The sequence below is a fragment of the Anabrus simplex genome, chromosome 1 (assembly GCF_040414725.1).
Source record: "Anabrus simplex isolate iqAnaSimp1 chromosome 1, ASM4041472v1, whole genome shotgun sequence".
Taxonomy (NCBI): Eukaryota; Metazoa; Arthropoda; class Insecta; order Orthoptera; family Tettigoniidae; genus Anabrus; species Anabrus simplex.
Genome location: NC_090265.1, coordinates 1,170,852,663 through 1,170,871,743, shown reverse-complemented (window position 1 = coordinate 1,170,871,743; position 19,081 = coordinate 1,170,852,663). Strand labels below are relative to the sequence as shown.

The window sequence follows — 19,081 nt, the reverse complement described above, 5'->3', positions numbered from 1 at the left end:
TTAACTTATTTGACATTTGTTGGTTATGCTTCGTGTCATTCGCATTTCCTTCCCAATTGACATCTGGTAAATTCAGATCTTCCACTACAATCACATTCCTTTCCATGTCGTTTCCCACATAGCTGATTATCTTATCAAATAATTCTGAATCCGTGTCAGCGCTACCCTTTCCCGGTCTGTACACTCCAAAGATATTATCAAGTTGCCTATTATCTTTAGATATGAGCCTTACACTTAAAATTTAATGTTTTTCATCTTCAACCTTTTCGTAGCTTACAAATTCTTCTTTCACCAGAATGTATACTCTCCCTCCCACCATTCCTATCCTATCTCTACGATACACACTCCAGTTCTGTGAGAAATTTTCTGCATCCATTATATCATTTCTCAGCCATGATTCAACTCCTATTACAGTATCTCGTAAGTATATATCTATTAAATTACTTAATTTTATTCCTTTCTTTACAATACTTCTACAGTTCAACACTAACATTTTTTGTCATCCCTACTTGAATTCCAGTTCCCTGCTCCCTTATCACTGCTCCTTAGTCCACCCGGTTTCCCTGAATGTACCTCCCTATAACCCTTCCAAACAAATTTCCTAACTTATATGTACCACTGCAATTTAAGTGAAGGCCATCTGAGTGCAGATCCCTATCTCCTACCCACCCATTAGGATCTAGAAATTTCACTCCCAGTTTCCCACAGACCCACTCCATAGTCTCATTTAAATCCCCAGTCACCCTCCAGTCAGTATCCCTCCTACACAGTATTCCACTGATAACAATCTCCGCTTCCTTAAACTGCACCCGTGTTGCATTTACCAGATTCCACACATCTCCAACTATCTTGGTACTTATATCAGCTTGCCTCACGTTATTGGTACGAACGTGAAACACTACCACCTACTCCTTCGCTTCCTCCCTCTCTTCTACCTTCCTCAACATCTGTCTCAACCCAATTCCTGGATAACGCTCTACCCCGGTTCCCTTTCCTCCACACGTCTTACGATGGAATCCCCCATGACCAGAGCCTCAACCCTACCTACCTCATTTGATCCCCTCCCCTCCTAGTCAGCCCTATCTTTCCTGATAGCTGCAGAAGCTGCTTCCTCCTCGCTTTTCTCCTTCCCAAGACCCTGTTCCACCTGTCTTTTCCTATCCTCTACTCTACATTTCCCTTCCTCCTACTTCCACGCATCTCAGCAACAGTTCCCTGTTCCTCATCTTCCCTCTGTTGTTCTACCTGGAGTGACTCGTACCGATTTGAGATAGCGCCACAGTGCGGATTGTGTGCAATACCGTACTGTTATTCAACAGATAGCGCAGAGAAGTAACATCCAGTGTAGTGGCGTACATCCGGTTATGCTTACAGCTCCTCCTTACCCCCTCACCCCCCTCTGTCAATTGTAATACAGTTCTACTACTTCCATGCCCAATACATTGTAATTCATACAGTATGTCACTTTCTTATTCATACAATTTCATGTTGTGAAAAGAGCACTGTATTTTCTACATTCAAATGGATGATACAGTAACTGTCTTTTAAGAATTTTTTTCTGGTAGATATCTTTACAGTATTATACAAAAATAATATTTATAACAACATATAGTAAAAAATACTGGAGAATATAACAAAACATGACCTTTTCCTACGTCAGATTGTTATAGATACAGATGCCAGTTCAACTAAACATATGAATGAAATGAACCATAGCACAAACCCTTGGGTTTAATGACAGCTTGACACCCAGGCTGCATGGAATTTACTAACCTCGCTCATGTTTCATGGCTGACACTATCATTCTTGGGCCACCACTCGTTTTAATTCATCTTTGGATTAAACCTTCCTACCGTTAACCCTAGGCTTCAAAAACACCCATAAATATTCAATAGGTTTTAAGTCAGCAGACAGGGGAATGTTCCAAATTAACCACTCTTTGTTCGGAGCAGTGGTATGTTTGGAGTCGTTATCCTGTTGAAACATGTAGGTCGGTAGCATTCCCAATTTTTTTAGCATTTTGATTAACATTGTTCTTCAAAATATTATTGTGCACTACTTTGTCCATCGTACCTTCAATAAATTGAATATTCTCAGCACATTGTGCCTACATACACCCTCACATCATAACCGATCCATCTCTGTATTTCACCGAGGGAATTATATTGGCCACATCGTTGTCCGTATTGGTCGTACTCACACCCTACGGGCACCATCAGAACCAAACAGGTCAATTTTAGTTTCATCGGACCAGATGACATGGTTCCAAAACTCCTGGCCCTTGTTTACGTGTTCTTTCACAAAGAGCAGTCTTGCAGCGTGGTTCTTCTTACGAACATAGGGCCTCTCCCTTGGTACATAGCCATGGTAACCGTGTCAATGTAAAACCCGCAGGTCTGTCTGGGTACATATTGCTTCCCAGTAGCAGCTTCCAGCACTGCCCGCAGCTTCGGAGTACTCGAGGGGGTTGGATTTCACTTGCCTCACAGTAAGTCTTTCTGCTTGTAGGCTTACTTTCTTTTGTTTGGGTTTTCTGGCACATTCTTCGCCGACCCTCCGTACTTAAACTTATTCACGACATATTGAACAGTGATATAACTTTTCTTCTCCCTGAGTCTTATTTTTCGCAAGGAGTACCCTCTAATTGCAAAACTGACAATTGTCTGTTTGAGCTCATAGCCAAGCTCTTTACCCTCGCCCATTTCTACCAGCACTCTCACGGGTCTAAGGCGAACACAACCAGCAACAACTCTCCTTGCACCACATCTACTCACAGTACGTATGCCCCATTCATTTTTCCTACCTGCTGGCTCTTTAGAAATACGTGCGCGTGCGTCTTGTATTCAGGAATCATTCAAGGCAAATATTTTTGCACTGCAAGTTGTGTGGTTAAACTTATTTTTAATATGTATAATTTTAGCTTTCTCAACGATGCATTTGGTTCTACATTCGTCCCTGCTTTTATCTCCTCGTAAGATGTGTATTGTTTAATGTAACACCTTGTGTAAAAAATTGGGTTAAATGAAGGAGTTATATTATATTCAAGATCATGCTTTCACGTCTCTGCACAATATTTAAAAATGAAATTTACCGTGGTCTTTATAGCTATTGTTGAAAGTGAGGGAGGATTTCCTGTTGTGCATGTTTATCAAGAACTCAAGGGAGACTTCATTAGTTAGTCGGAACATAAAAAATGATGAACTCTTCTCAGAAGAACTCTTAAGGTTTCACATTACTTTTTCCTGCCTGCTGGCTCTTCAGAAATGTATGCGCGTGTGTTTTGTATTCATGAATCATTCAAGACGAAGATGTGTGGTTAAGGTTATTTTTAATATGTATAACTTCAGGGAAAGTTTTCATCTCCTTGTAAGATATGTATTGTTTAATTTCCTTTTGTGTATGTTTACCAGGAACTCAAGGGAGACTTCATTAGTTAGTCAGATCATAGAAAGAATCATGATCTCTTCTCAGAAGAACTCTTAAGGTTTCACCTTACTTTTCCCTCTTTAGAAGTGTGTGCACGCGCGTTTTGTATTCAGGAATCATTCAAGGCAAATATTTCCGCACTGCAAGTTATGTGGTTACGCTTATTTTTAATATGTATAACTTGCCTTCTCAACAATGCATGTGTTTCTACATTCGTCCCTGCTTTCATCTCCTCGTAAGATGTGTATTATTTAATGCAACACCTTGTATTAAAAAACTGGGTTATATGAAGGAGTTATATCATGTTCAAAATCATGCTTTCACGTCTCTGCACAATATTTAAAATAAAAATTTTACCGTTGGTCTTTAGAGCTATTGTTGAGAGTGAAGGTGAATTTCCTGTTATGTATGTTTATCAGGAACTCAAGGGAGACTTCATTAGATAGTCGGAACATAGAAAAAATGAGGAACTCTTCTCAGAAGAACTCTTAATGTTTCACTTTACTTTGTCCTGCCTGCTGGCTCTCCAGAAATGTGTGCGCGTGTTTCTTTTTTATATTCAGGAATCATTCAAGAAGAACACTTTCGCACTGCAAGATATGTCGTTAAGGTTATTTTTAATATGTATAACTTTTGTTTTCTCAACGATTCATTTGTTTCTATATTCGTCCCTGTTTTTATCTCCTTATAAGATGTGTATTGTTTAATGTAACGCCTTGTGTAATATAAATGCCTACATCTTGCCTATTTCCCACATTTTGGGCTGATGATGACGCAAACACAGCGTCGAAACTAGTTCCAAGTGCAAATACATGTTATAAATAAATATAACATTTTTGTATTGAAAAGGTGGACCGTTTAAGTTCTTCCCAACATCCTTTCTCAGTTCAATACGGACAAAATGAAATTCCTATGTTTAAATAAAAAAAAAACCATTCATTATTGTCGGATGAAGCCATCTATACTAGTGTATGAATAGCAAAGTGACTTGAAGGTTTGGAGTGAATGCTGTGGAGTAACGACGCCGTGTTCGTTACAAGCTAGTCTCCTTTTATTAACAATCCCCCCAGACCCAGATTCTACACAAAAACATACATAGACGTTACAATAACTGCAACTAGATAGCGTGCGGTATCCCCTTGAGTCCGTCACATCTCCTCCCCACCCTGGTCGATTTCCGGAGGAACGACCAGCTGCACCGGTCGACTGATTCTGGCTGGCATAGGATGATTGTTCAGATCTTTCCATCTCTCCCTGAATCCTCCCCACCAAGCCGCCCGTGGCGCGATGCATTTCCATGTGACTCCCTGGTGAGCACAATAGTGATGCGTATTGGGGTCTTGATTTCCAGGAAAGTGTCGCCACTGGTTGGGAGTTGTGTGGCTAATTATCTCTGTTACACGATTGGTAACGAAGGTCTTCCATTTGTTTAGGTCGTTTTTTATCCATCCCAACGTCACTGTAGAGTCGCTCCAGAGAGTGGGCCTGTTGAGGTCGAAACCTGTTTCCTCACAAAAGTAGCGCATGAAGCGAGTGCCTATAAGTGTGGCAAGCTACTCTAATCTTGGAAGCGTCACCTTCTTCACTGATGCTAGGCTGTTTTTGGTGCAAACTATGCGAGCGGGTTCAGTATAGTCCCGTGTTGACGTCACATAAATAACTGCTCCGTATACCCTCTCAGAGGCATCACAGAATACGTGCACATGTGATTCGTGATTTGTCTGCCCCATCCCGATCCATCTGGGGATGTTTATAGATGACAGGAAGTGAAGTTTGCTAATCCATGAATGCCAATCCTTTGCTATATCCGGAGATAGTAACTCCTCCCAAGTTAAACCTCTAAGCTAGGTGCCCTGAAAGATTAATTTAGCAACAATTCCCACTGGTGCGAAAAGTCCAAGAGGATCGTAGAACTGGGCTGTGGCACGAAGAATATTTCTCTTGGTTTATCTTCAACAGTATTCCAGTCTACTCCCAGAACGGACGTCACTCTTCTTTCCTCCAGCTTTTCCTTGCGCCATAACATCTTTTAACGGTTCCGAGTTAGTTGCCCACTTGGAGAGTGGGAGTTTAATCTGTTGCAAGAGCATGGTGAGTTCCTGATATATAATGATTACCTTTGAGTCATCATTAACACTTGTTGTGAAGTCATCCATAAACATAGATTTGTCAACTAGCTCTGATGCAACTCTATATCTGTCCCGACTCAGTGTGACAGTTTCCCTTATAGTAGCTGACAGGAGGAATGGACTAGATGTCAGTCCAAAGGGCAAGCGTTTAAAGCGATAGGATATAAGCTTGTTTGACGTGTCACAGGTTCCGTCCTCCCTCCGCTCGACACGATACCATAGAAATCTCGTAAGATCTCTATCATCCTCGTTGAGTGTTAATTGTGGGAATGCTTGTTGGCCGTCGCATACAATTGCCTTGGAGTGTTTTCTAAATCTTAACAATGTACCTAGAATTTCCGGTAACAGGTTAGGGCCCATTTCCAACACGTCGTTCAGTGATGGAGAGTCTGTTTTATGGGAGGATGCGCCGGAGATGACTCTGTATTTTGTGCTACTCGCGTTGGATTTCTTCACAGTGTGGTGGGGTAGGTAAAACACATCCCCAGAACAGTTGTTGTGAGGAACAGCTTCTACTTGATCTCTTCGTATATAATCTAACGTGTTATGGTAAATGGACTTCAGTTCATCATTCCTTTGTAGTCTATTTTCTAATGATGAGAACGCCCTCTTTCCTAGGCAGCGAGACAACTCTCCTTCCATCTTCCTTACGGTAGGTGTTATGGAAATCTTGGAGAATGGCGTGATCCTTGGGTGACAGTGCTCGCCCTTGATGTTCCTTAATGCCGATGGTTTCCAACTTCCAAAACTGACGTACACTGTCATCGGAGATTTCATCTACAGCAAATGAAATATGATGGACCCTTATCTGGTTGACTGTAACGCCGGATATGTTTCTGCTAACGACGTATCCAAATATAGTAGGCAGTAGAACAAGAGAATGGGATACTCTCATGGTTGTTTCATAGTCACAATCTTCCAGTAGTGGTCTGCGCCTATGAGAACTTCTATCGGAAGTTCTCTTTCGTCTTGCGGATCTGCTAGTTTGAGTTTGTTGAGTGAAGCCAGGACCGTTATGTCATGTGGTGGCGTTGGTTGTGGTGTATAGGTATTGTGACTTTCGAAAGCACCAACTGAAATACGAGCATTAGTCTTACATCCCATCATTTCAAATGAGACGTTCCTTCTTGAAGTTAAAGTCCTAGAAGGTGATTCAAAGGTAGTTAACTCCAATGTCTGGCTATGATTAACGTTGAGTTCCAATGAATCTATCAGAGAATGATGAATAAAGCTAGACTGACTGCCAGTGTCCAGGACACAACGGTTAAGTTTCAGTTTTCCTGTCGGTCCTTTGATCCACGTGCAAATAGTCTGAAGGTATGTGAAGTTAGAACCAGTGACTTCTATTTTACCAACGGAAGAAGGCAGGGTGTCTACTTTACTGCAGATAAATACGTGATGGATACCCTTACACTGGTTGCAGGATGCCTTTCGTCATTTGAAACACCTATCCTTATTGTGACCTTGCCTGAGGCACAGGAAACAATGTTTTGCCATCTTAAAGTTTATCAGTTCTAACCTTGGGGTCTTGTATTTGTTGACAGTCTTGGCCCCAGTGCCCTTCATTTTCACAATACACACTAAATGGTGCCGTTTCTCGCTTGCTTCTTCTCGCAGCATTGTTTGCTTTTGTGTTCACCTGAAAAGCAGCGGTTGTAGGTATGTGAGGTGCTGCAGGAAAAAGATCCCGTATTTTTCGTGCGTTGATAGTTTCTTCGACCCCTTCATTAAGGAATTCCATTAGTCTCGACAGTTTCCCTTCTTGCGTGTTGTGTCTTTTGGCATGAATGAGCCAACGGCGATAGATGTCTTCTGGAAAGGCACGCAGTAGCTTAGGAGCGAGTATCCTTCCGTATAAGTCCACGTCCACTCCTAATGCTCGCAAGGCTTGAATTCGCCTGTGACATTCGATGTACGTATTGTTTAGTATTTCTGGGCTCTCTGAAGCTGCAACCTCAAGATTTTCTAAGAAATCTAGATGTGATTGGATAATTCTATTTTTATCCCCATAGCATGATATCAGAATCTGCTTAGTTTGTTCGTATGTGTTGTTTGTAACAGCTATCCCGTCGACTATCCACTTTGGTTCCCCTTCCAAGTATCCGTGCAGAAAGACGTGTTTATTTATAGCAGAGACTGATAGATTTCTGTCTACGGATGCCTCAAGTTGTTCCCAACACCGGGACCATTCCTCGATCTTTCCCTTGAAAGATTGTAGTTTTATTGTTGGTAACCTGACTTCTGGGACAATGTTGTGACCTGTTGGATTTATAGAAGATTGGATGGCGACATTCGTGCTATTTCCAACTTGACTCTGTTCCAGAAGATGTTTTGCCCTTCTAGTAGCTCGTGAGCTTTTGTCTGTGTACTCTTCACATGCTATTGTATCTGCATTGTATTCTACGTCATCGAGCAGATCTTAAATGGAATCACCTAAGGCAAGTAAGTTGTCCAAAGCTTTGCGTAAACGTTCACTGAAATGCTCTATTTTGTCAACAGGTGTGGAATGATCGAACGTATTTATTTGATTTATGAAGCGTGTGGCATTTGCTCGATGAGTTACCCGTTTACGTTTTAATTTTGAAAGATGCCCTGCAATTTCAGTCATGTTGATGCTGGATTCTCGCTTGTACGTAATTTAGAGTAGAAATGACGAATCTTCGTATTAGGTTTAGTTCCTAGAGAAGTGACAGATGGCAGCACCAGTCAAGATGACCAGCGTGGATTTGTGGTATCAAGTCTTCTCTGTCACAAAATGGCACCTTCGGGATCAAATGATGGGTTCAAGCATTCATACAACTAAACGCGTACCTAAACCAATCATTACGGTACTAAAGCGAAAAACAACTATTGAGCCAAGCCGTATTCGAATGCCAGTAAGTATTATATTTGACTAAGAAAGAGGGTGAAGCTTGTACTTATCCGTCGTGTTGAGGCTAAACGTGATGACGTGAGGCTAGTGATTTACCCTTTTCAGTAATCCTTAAGAAGTGAACTTAACATCACTGCCTTCTCCTCACAGAAACGACCAAATATGTTTCGGAAGCCGATAGTATTCGTGGTTCGTGTGAACTCTTTATATTCTCCAGGGTTTCGGTACCAAAATTTTGGAGTAACAACACCGTGTTTATTACAAGCTAGTCTCCTTTTATTAACAATCCCTCAGACTCAGACTCTACATAAACACATACATAGACGTTACAATAACTGCAACTAGAGAGCGTGCGGCATCCCTTTGAGTCCGTCACATATGCACAGTATTTATGTGTGTAAACACAAATTGTTTGCACGAACAAAAAATTTTGTGCATTGAGTGTTTATGTCTTGTTATTACATTCATGACACACAACTATAAATCAATAATTTCCATAAATATACAGGCACATATTCTCTTCGTAACGAAATGGGTTGTGTATGAATAGGAAAGTGACATACTGTATATTTTTATTTTCAATTACTTACTATGTTGCAAATAATGTTCTGATACCCCTAGTTCATGTTGCATACTATGTTATTGAGAACATAACCTCACACCTCAAAGCAGCTTTAACATTAAATGAATGATTGACACATTAACACAAAGCTGATATTATTACAAATAAGAAATCCTTTATAAGCAAGACAGCAGAGCACAGCATATGCAAGAGAATGGGGTATCGCATCAATATCCAAGTACCACATGAAAATGAATATAATAGAATTTAATACACTGACACAGAATACATAGAAATACATTATTATAGAATCATTCAGCTTCCAGTCCCTGATGTGTGCTCAAACAGGAAATAGAGGATTCGGGACTGGCAAATAATAATACAAGGAAAATAAGGGGACAGAAATATATTATTACTACTGTCAAACACAGAATGAATAAAGTGACCAGTAATGTATAAAAAAAATATTTAGCACAAGAATCACGTTCACAACTCTAACATTAAGCACTGAAGAAATTCCACAATAAATGTGGAAGACAGTGGAATAGAAGCCTACTTGCAACTACAGTTTCATTCATAAGCTTGTTTAGGTGAATTTTGTGATAAGTTGTAAACAGTGTCTTGAATATAGTACATAAGTATGCATTTTCAGCACACAGTTCACAATACATGACAATTTGCTGGGCAAGTAAAATTTTAACCGTTTTTGTTAATGTGAACATTTTTTGAAAGTATCTGAAACATAATTTCACATTGCAGTTTTGACACTTACAATGATAAGTTTGATTAATACATATCAAACCACAATATTCCTGCACAAAATTCACATAGGTGGGAAATAATAATATTCATAGTACCACTTCTTTACGTCATTTACGTTTTAAAAACACTTCACAGCACTTCACACGGGGTTGTTATAGCTAAATGCCATGACTGTGACGAAGGTGACAACTGTAACTGTGTTCATCGAACATGTGATTTATTTACAGGGAAAGTAATGTTCCTCGGGTTTGAATTCCAAGAAGAACTTGAGGTCTCATGAGTGTGATCATATCACCAGTCACATAAAAGTATAAAGTTGCTGGCTTCTTTTGTGTTTCATGAATATATCTGTGGCCATGAAGGAACTGTAAGAACAGTATCAAAGAGAAGAAAATATTACTTCAATGCATTACTTCACTTTAATGGTTCCTTTTAATTAAATTGCCACAAGGGAAGCCAAAATATAATGCTGCCAAGTGAGTGTTGAGTTGATAAAGTTGGTAATAAATGAAAATCCACAGCCTGTTTCCAGTCATTCGACCGTGTCAGGAATGGAATGAATGAAGCCCCCATCTAGCGGTGAGGATAGGAATTGTGCCGGCTGCCGAAGCCTGTCGCACTCCTGGGGCAATGATTAATGACAGATGAAATGAAATGATATTGGAGAGTGTTGTTGGAATGAATGATGACAGGGAAAACGGGAGTACCCGGAGAAAAAAGCCTGTCCCGCCTCTGCTTTGTCCAGCACAAATCTCACATGGAGTGACCGGGATTTGAACCACGGAACCCAGTGGTGAGAGGCCGGCGCACTGCCGTCTGAGCTACAGAGGTTCTAAGGCTGATAATATACTCTTCAAAACTTGGATGCTTCCCTAGTTGTACTTCCGTGAAAAAAATAATCCTTACAACCACCACCACCACTAGAACAGGGTGTGGAACTGCAAGGGAAATGTATTTCTCTGGAATCAAACATTCTAAAATATCAGTTCGTAGTATAAAGAACCTTCAGGAGCATCCCATGGTGAAATACATATATTATATAAAACGTAAAACTTCTATTATCAGACTGTGGCAGATAGCCTACTGAGAAGATACGGAACCATTGAAGCTTATAATACATTGAGTTATTTTATGCTGAAGCTTAGTAGATTCTTTGACTTCCCTATTGTACTTGGTGCACCACCAAGGTACACAGATCAGGCAAAGAACTCTGAATAACTTCTTCAGTGTTGCCATTGCCACAACCAACATTGTGAAGTCAAGAAAATTCAATCTCTCTTTCCAAATTCCCTGCTAGAGTTTTAATCAAATCTGTCATCTTTTGATCCGCGTCAAGTATTTTCTTAACGAGAGTCACGCCCCAAGCAACAGCAGTAATAAGACTTTCCGAGGGATATGTCATACGTTTATGATTGGGGTCCTTCTCTCGAGAGTCGCTGACTTCATGAAGAAAAGATCTGTGTCAGCACAACACAAAACAGACGTGCAACTCTCGCAGGGACCAAGGTCCCAGAGCCTCTTTGCAATATAGCCACTAACATAGGCTGTAGAGTGCATAATGCCGTCACCTAGAAATCTGGCCTCATCAGAATCAACAGTGACAGGCATTATGTCATCCACAGGTTATCTTCAGGCACATCAGGTTCATGACCATTACAAAGGAACTGTCGTAAATTGGACAGAAGCTCTGCATCATCATTTATGCAATTGGAACTTCACAGGATGTCTTCAAATGCCAGACCATTGACGATGCAGGTCTTCAGTGCATCCACAAACTGCCACATTGTGGGATGATCATTGCAACCACAGTGTGATTGAATTAACCCAAACACATTTTCAAGAGCAGCCTGATTAAGATACCTCAGCTGCAAATAACAAACCTCAGCAGCCAGGTTCTCGCAGTGTTTTATTCTATCCATGTGCCTGTGTTGTTAGAAATCCAGCAAACAAAATGAGAAGAACAACAAAACACATGGGCACAGAATTCAAACCAATTCAAACAACACCACAATAGCAGCATGAGAACTATCGCTTAAAATTTATATGAGTTTGAACAAGGTTAATCGATTGGGTAAAGTCGAATTCTATGCAATCCCGCAGTATTATCTCCATAAAGCTTGACATTACATGACTAATTGTTTGTTGGAAGGACCCACTGATTGAGTCAGACTTGAAATACTTCACTTTGAGGCAAACTGCCTTTAATTATTAATATCGCTCTGTTCATGCCTACTTGCCTGCCATCTACAGAACCTGTCTACAACTATCTACATGTGAAATACCTCCAGCACCATCTAAAATTTGGGACAGGAACTACCTGAAGCTAGGTACAGATTTGAACCATAAGCCCCATTAAACTTTCACCCCAGTGATCAATACCACTTCTGTACCATCCTGGGTAAGAAAATAATCCTGATTTTCATGAAAGGACTTCAAAATGCTGCAAACCAGTGGAGCCAAAACAAACAAAAAAAAAAAAAAAGTGGAGCACTTAGTAAAAAATTGAAACCAAAAGAAAACAAGACCAATATACTAAGATGGTTTTCATTTTATGAGCTGGAAAACATGTATTCAACAAAATGGGCTGTAACACCCTTTTAAATTTTTGATGTTTTAAAAAAATGAATTATTTCTCTCACCTTTGTTTAGTAAAAATGGCTGTTAGCTGAGAAGATGCTGCAAGATCTATTATGTTAATAGAGGATGAAGAAAACTTTTGTTATGCTGCTAAAGTGATTGGTACATCGTTTGGAAGTGTCTAGTATGATCCACGATGATTTTGTAAACTCTGTACCAAACAGAAACAATGTGGATCCGGCCATCAGAGGTTCATAACTGCTGGGAATAATGGGTTTCTTGGTCCTTCAGGTCTTGCTAGACCGCCACTACTGCTGTCTAGGCCAGAAATCATAGCAAGGCAGTAGCAAACATCACTGTAAGTGAGAAGACTGTTAAGTGAAGATTTCTGGAAGCCAGGTTAAGGTCAAGAAGACCTGCCCTAGTGTGCAGCTTACTCCCATCCACTGAGTAGCGCAATTGGGATTTCCATACTACTACTAGAACTGGACTATGGTCAGTAGTGCTCTTTTCAGATGAGTTGCGTTGTCTGTGATCAACTGATGATAGAAACAGAGTATGCTGAAGAACTGGGAAGTAGTATTCCCCTGGAATGCTGTTTGGAAGTAGCTCCATCAAGGTCTGGCGTAGTATCAACTTTGAGATGCAAAGGGAGCCTGTTATCATTGATGGACGTATCCTGAATGTACAGCAATATGTTGAGGAATTCTTAGCAGTGCAATTAATCCCCTTTACTCCATTTGTTGGTAAAAACTTCAGGCCTATGCAAGATAACTCGTGGACCCTTGTCACCCGTTGTTCATTGGAATTCCTGTGCAACGTCAGAATACAAACCCAAAATTGGCCAGCCTGTAGTGCAGACCTCAGTCCCATTGACCACCTATGGCATGTGCTTGAGCAAAATATCAGACATTGAAACTTTGACATCCCGAATGAAATGAGACCAGCACGTTTGGAGAAGGGCATGGACATCCCCCAGGAAACAATCCAATACCTTGTTTATAGCAAGCCATGGTGTATGGAGTCTTGACGTCTTCACCAGGTGTGGAACACGGTCGATGTAGTGTGTTGTGTAACCGGTAGGGGATGGAACACTTTGCATTTTGTGATGGCTGCATATTTTAATAATAATTTTGACTGGAAATGCAAATAATTCAAAATTAGCAAATGCTTGCAATTTTGTAGGTACAGTAAAAATGACAGAACCAACTAGAGGGAAAAGTATTCTGGATGTGGTGCTGGTAAAATCTTATGTGCTCTATAGAGAAACCGAAGTAATAGATGGTATTAGTGATCATGAAGCTGTTTTTGTCGTAGTTAAAAATAAATGTTATAGAAAGAAAGGTTTTAAAAGTAGGACTATTGGGCAGTACCCTATGTCTGATAAAACAGGCATGAGGCAGTTTAAAAAAAAAGCAAATATGTTCGGTGGCAAATGGTAAATAAGAAAGTAAACGGACTCTGGGATGGGTTTAAAGCAATTGTTGAGGAATGTGAAAACAGGTTTGTACCTTTCAAGGTGGTAAGGAATGGTAAAGACCCACCTTATTATAATAGAGAAATAAAGAGACTGAGAAGGTGGTGCAGATTGGAAAGAAAGAGTTAGAAATGGCTGTGGAAGTAAGGAGAAATTGAAGGAACTTACTAGGAAATTGAATCTAGCAAAGAAGGCAGCTAAGGATAACATGATGGCAGGCATAATTAGCAGCCATACAAATTTTAGTGAAAAATGGAAAGGTATGTGTTGGTACTTTAAGGCAGAAACAGGATCCAAGAAGGACATTTCAGGAATAATTAATGAACAAGGGGAGTGTGTATGTGAAGATCTTCAAAAGGCAGAAGTGTTCAGTCAGCAGTATGTGAAGATTTTTGGTTACAAGGGTAATGTCCAGAAGGGGAGGTGATTAATGCTAAAGAAGTATTAAAATTTACATATGATAACAATGAAATTTACAATAAGATACAAAAGTAGAAAACTAGAGAAGCGGCTGGAATTGATCAGATTTCTGGGGATATACTAAAGACAATGGGTTGGAATAGAGTACCATATCTGAAGTATTTATTTGATTATTGTTTGGTTGAAGGAGCTGTACCAAATGAATGGAGAGCTGCTATAGAAACCCCTGTGTATAAACGAAAGGGTGGTAGACATAAAGCTAAAAATTATAGGCCAGTAAGTTTGACATGGATTGTACGTAAGCTTTGGGAAGGCATTCTTTCTGATTATATTAGACATGTTTGTGAAATGAATAACTGGTTCGATAGAAGGCATTTTGGTTTTAGGAAAGGTTATTCCAGTAAGATATAACAGGTATCTTGGATTCAGGAGGTCAAGTGGACTGTATCACGATTGACCTGTCTAAAGCATTTGATAGGGTGGATCATGGGAGACTACTGGCAAAAATGAATGCAATTGGACTAGACAAAATAGGGACTGAATAGGTTGCTATATTTCTAGAAAATAGATCTCGGAGAATTAGAGTAGGCAAAGCCTTATCTGACCCTGTAATAATTGAGAGGGGAATTCCTCAAGGCAGTAATTTTGGACCTTTATGTTTTCTTATACATATATATATATATATATATATATATAAATGATACGAGTAAAGGAGTGAAATCAGGGGTGAGGCTTTTTGCGGATGATGTTATTCTCTATAGAGTAATAGATAAGTTACAAGATTGTGAGCAACTGCAACATGACCTTGGTAATGTTGTGAGATGGACAGCAGTCAATGGTATGATGATAAATGGGGTTAAAAGTGATGTTGTGAGTTTCACAAATAGGAAATGTGCTCTCATTGCATTGTTGGGGTGAAAGTTCCTTTTGGGGATCATTGTAAGTATCTGGGTATTAATATAAGGAAAGATCTTCATTGGGGTAATCACATAAATGGGATTGTAAATAAAGGATACAAATCTCTGCACATGGTTATGAGGGTGTTGTAGGGTTTGTGGTAAGGATGTAAAGGAGAGGGCATATATTGTACGTTTGTGGTAAGACCCCAAGTAGAGTATGGTTCCAGTGTACGGGACCTTCACCAGGATTACTTAATTCAAGAACTGGAAAAAATCCAAAGACGAGCACCTCGATTTGTTCTGGGTGATTTCCGACAAAAGAGTAGCATTACAAAAATGTTGCAAAGTTTGGGCTGGGAAGAACTGGGAGAAAGAAGATGAGCTGCTTGACTAAGTGGTATGTGTTGAAATAATAACAATAAGTTATTTTGTTGTTTTAACCACCTAATTAGTGGTATGTTTCGAGCTGTCAGCGGAGAGATGGCGTGGAATGACATTAGTGGACGAATAAGTTGAGTGGCGTCTTTAAAAGTAGAAAAGACCACAATATGGAGGTAAAGTTGGAATTCAAGAGGACAAATTGAGGCAAATATTCTTTTATAGGAAGGGATGTTAGGGATTGGAATAACTTACCAAGAAAGTAAGGGTCGCTGAACACGAATCCGTTGTCCGTTTCTATGTATCACGTCACGTTTTCTCGCAGTGGGTATATCAAAATAAGATATAGACCTGAATATTGCATTTAAAAAGTACTGAAAAATATTGATAATTTTGGAAATATTTATATTTGTTTGTATTATTATATATATTTTGAAAGTTGAATATTGTCTTGAATTATTATATACAATGAATAATTATCGAGTTTAAAATTACAATGAAATATTTAGCATTTATTTTAATATAATACTGATTTACACAAAAACACATGAAACAAACAACTCTGAGGCAATGAAAGCATTTTATTTTCACAATTAAATGTGATTTACAAGCAAACAATGTAACTTTTATTCAGTATCTTTATGAATTCACAAATGTGAACAAAATAAACTTTAACAGTCCTAGATGTTCGCTTGGAATGAACACTTCGCTTCCCAGCGTCTAACTGCATCAAGTTTGTCTTTTTTTAAACAGTAGTTGGCCATCATTGGTTCATCCCACCTCCCCTGGTATCTTCTTTCTGCCTCCTTGATGTCCTGATGGAACCTCTCTCCCATCTCTTCATTAACAGCCCCAAGATTTTCTGGAAATTGATTGAGATGAGAATGAAGGAAGTGCAGTTTCAGACTCATTCTACGCAACTCTTTCATACCACCCAACATCGTTTTCAATATTGTTTAGTATTGTTCATCCTTTACTTTTCCTAGGAACTTCCTTATGACGTCTCTTATTGAATTCCATGCATCAAGTTCCACGCCATTCATCGTCTGTTCAAAGTTTCTCTTTCAGAAGCTTTCTAATTTGTGGTCCATTAAAAATGCCTTCCTTGACTTTTGCATCAGATAAATGTGGAATTTTTTTTGCTATGGGCTTTACGTCGCACCGACACGAAAGGTCTTATGGCGACGATGGGATAGGAAAAGCCTAGGAGTTGGAAGGAAGCAGCCGTGGCCTTAATTAAGGTACAGCCCCAGCATTTGCCTGGTGTAAAAATGGGAAACCACGGAAAACCATTTTCAGGGCTGCCGATAGTGGAATTCGAACCTACTATCTCCCAGATGCAAGCTCACAGCCGCGCGCCTCTACGCGCACGGCCAACTCGCCCGGTGGAAATTTGTTTGCGATGTACTTGAAACGGGCTACTTTTGTCCACGGCCTTAACAAACAGCTTCATGATTTCCAGTTTGATGTGTAGCGGTGGGAAAATAATTTTTTGTGGGTCAACTAATGAAACATTTGTAACATTTGTAACATTTGTAACATTTTTCACACTGGGTGTCAAAACTTGTCTCTTGGGTCAGGAAGGTGTAGACCAGTGTTTGTCCCTAGCTCTGCTGTCCCAGTCACATAGATAACAAGGGAATTTATTGTAGCCTGCTTGTTGTCCTAATGCAATACCACACACCTTCAAGTCACTACACACATCCCACTGGTGTTCATGATACTTGATTTTATCTAAAACAGTTTGCATTCTGATATATTGTAATGTGACAGTTGAATTATTTGACGATAGTGAGGGTAACTTGTTACGTTGAGAGCTAAAAGTTATTGACGACTGTCAACACATTGCCTTTTCGACTAGAATGTCAATAAACCCATTTTCTTCACAACGTTTTAGCATCACATCAAATTGAGATGGTCCATAGAGGTCCAATTTAAACATCGTTCATCAACCTCCAACTACAACTTCGTATTTTTTCATCAAAGTGAACCACAACTTCACCATATGCCATTGACTTTCGACTCTTATCTCATGTAAACAAATAATTACAGGTCACTTGACCATCCTTCAACATTATTTCATTCAACATTATTTTTTGAATAAATACGATTTTGATCGTCATTTTCGTCATTGTCTAATTGTAAGCGCTGGTCGGTCAACATAATTTTATAGCAATTTTACTACTTGTTTATAACAGACTGTTGCTTTGTTCATTATAATTATAATAGTAGCCTTCTAATGTCAATATTGCAAATACTTTCACCAATTGTAAACTCCTCACTCATTGCAATATCTTTAAAACCAATATTGTACAAGTCTTTTATGTTAATTTTAGTTAAAGTCACTCCAAGGTTTTTTAAAAATTATTATTTTATTTTTATGTAAATCAGGTGCCTGATTTTATTTCAAGGTTAAGGCAATGGCTGTTGATGCCTATATACTAGGTGAAACATGTACAATTTTTATTAACATGTCAATGTAAATCAACGAAGACAAGACTTACTGTATTGATTAGGCAGTCTAATTAATAAATTAACTTATTGTTATTATACCAATTAAATATCATCAATACAGATCAAAAATTATATTTATCACATGTAACATACCACTTAGTCGAGCAGCTCGTCATCCTTCTCCCAATTCTTCCCAGCCCAAACTTTGCAACATTTCTGTAATGCTACTCTTTTGTCAGAAATCATCCAGAACAAATCGAGCTGCTTTTCTTCAGATTTTTTCCAGTTCTTGAATCAGTTAATGCTGGTGAGGGTCCCATACACTGGAACCATACTCTAGTTGGGGTCTTACCAGAGACTTACATGCCCTCTCCTTTACATGAGACTATGGAGTGGGTATGTGGGAAACTGGGAGTGAAATTTCTAGATCCTAATGGGTGGGTAGGAGATAGCGATCTGCGCTCAGGTGGCCTTCATTTAAACCGCAGTGGTACGTATAAGTTAGGAAATTTGTTCGGAAGGGTAATAGGGAGGTACATTCAGGGAAACGGGATGGCCTAGGGAGCGGTGATAAGGCAACAGGGAACCGGAAATGAAGTAGGGATGACATAAAATTGTTAGTGTTGAACTGTACAAGTATTGTAAGGAACGGAATAGAATTAAGTAATTTAATAGATATATATTTACCAGATATTGTAATAGGAGTTGAATCATGGCTGAGAAATGATATAATGGATGCAGAAATTTTCTCACGGCACTGGAGTGTGTATCGTAGAGACAGGATTGGAAGGGTGGGAGGGGGAGTGTTCATTCTGGTGAAAGAAGAATTTGTAAGCTACAAAAAGGTTAAAGATGAGACACATGAAATTCTAGGTGTAAGGCTCATTTCTAAAGATAATAGGAAACTTGATATATTTGGAGTGTACAGATAGGGAAAGGGTAGCACTGACGCGGATTCGGAATTATTTGATAAGATAGTCAGCTGTGTGGGAAACGACATGGAAAGAAATGTGATTGTAGCGGGAGATCTGAATTTGCCAGATGTCAATTGGGAAGGAAATGCGAACGACAGGAAGCATGACCATCAAATGGCAAATAAGTTAATATGGGAAGGACAGCTGATTC

General features: G+C 39.5%; 1 protein-coding gene and 1 long non-coding RNA gene across 3 annotated transcripts in view; one reads left to right on the top strand and one right to left on the bottom strand.

Annotated features, from left to right (window-relative positions):
* eIF2gamma (eukaryotic translation initiation factor 2 subunit gamma) overlaps window positions 1-19,081 on the top strand; it is a 426,482-nt gene that overhangs the window by 183,678 nt on the left and 223,723 nt on the right. The gene's annotated exons all lie outside the window — the stretch shown is intronic.
* LOC137497014 (uncharacterized) overlaps window positions 16,302-19,081 on the bottom strand; it is a 47,282-nt gene continuing 44,502 nt past the window's right edge. Inside the window, exon 4 of the long non-coding RNA XR_011017603.1 lies at window positions 16,302-16,364. This is a non-coding gene — a long non-coding RNA (uncharacterized lncRNA). The remainder of the gene's footprint in view (window positions 16,365-19,081) is intronic.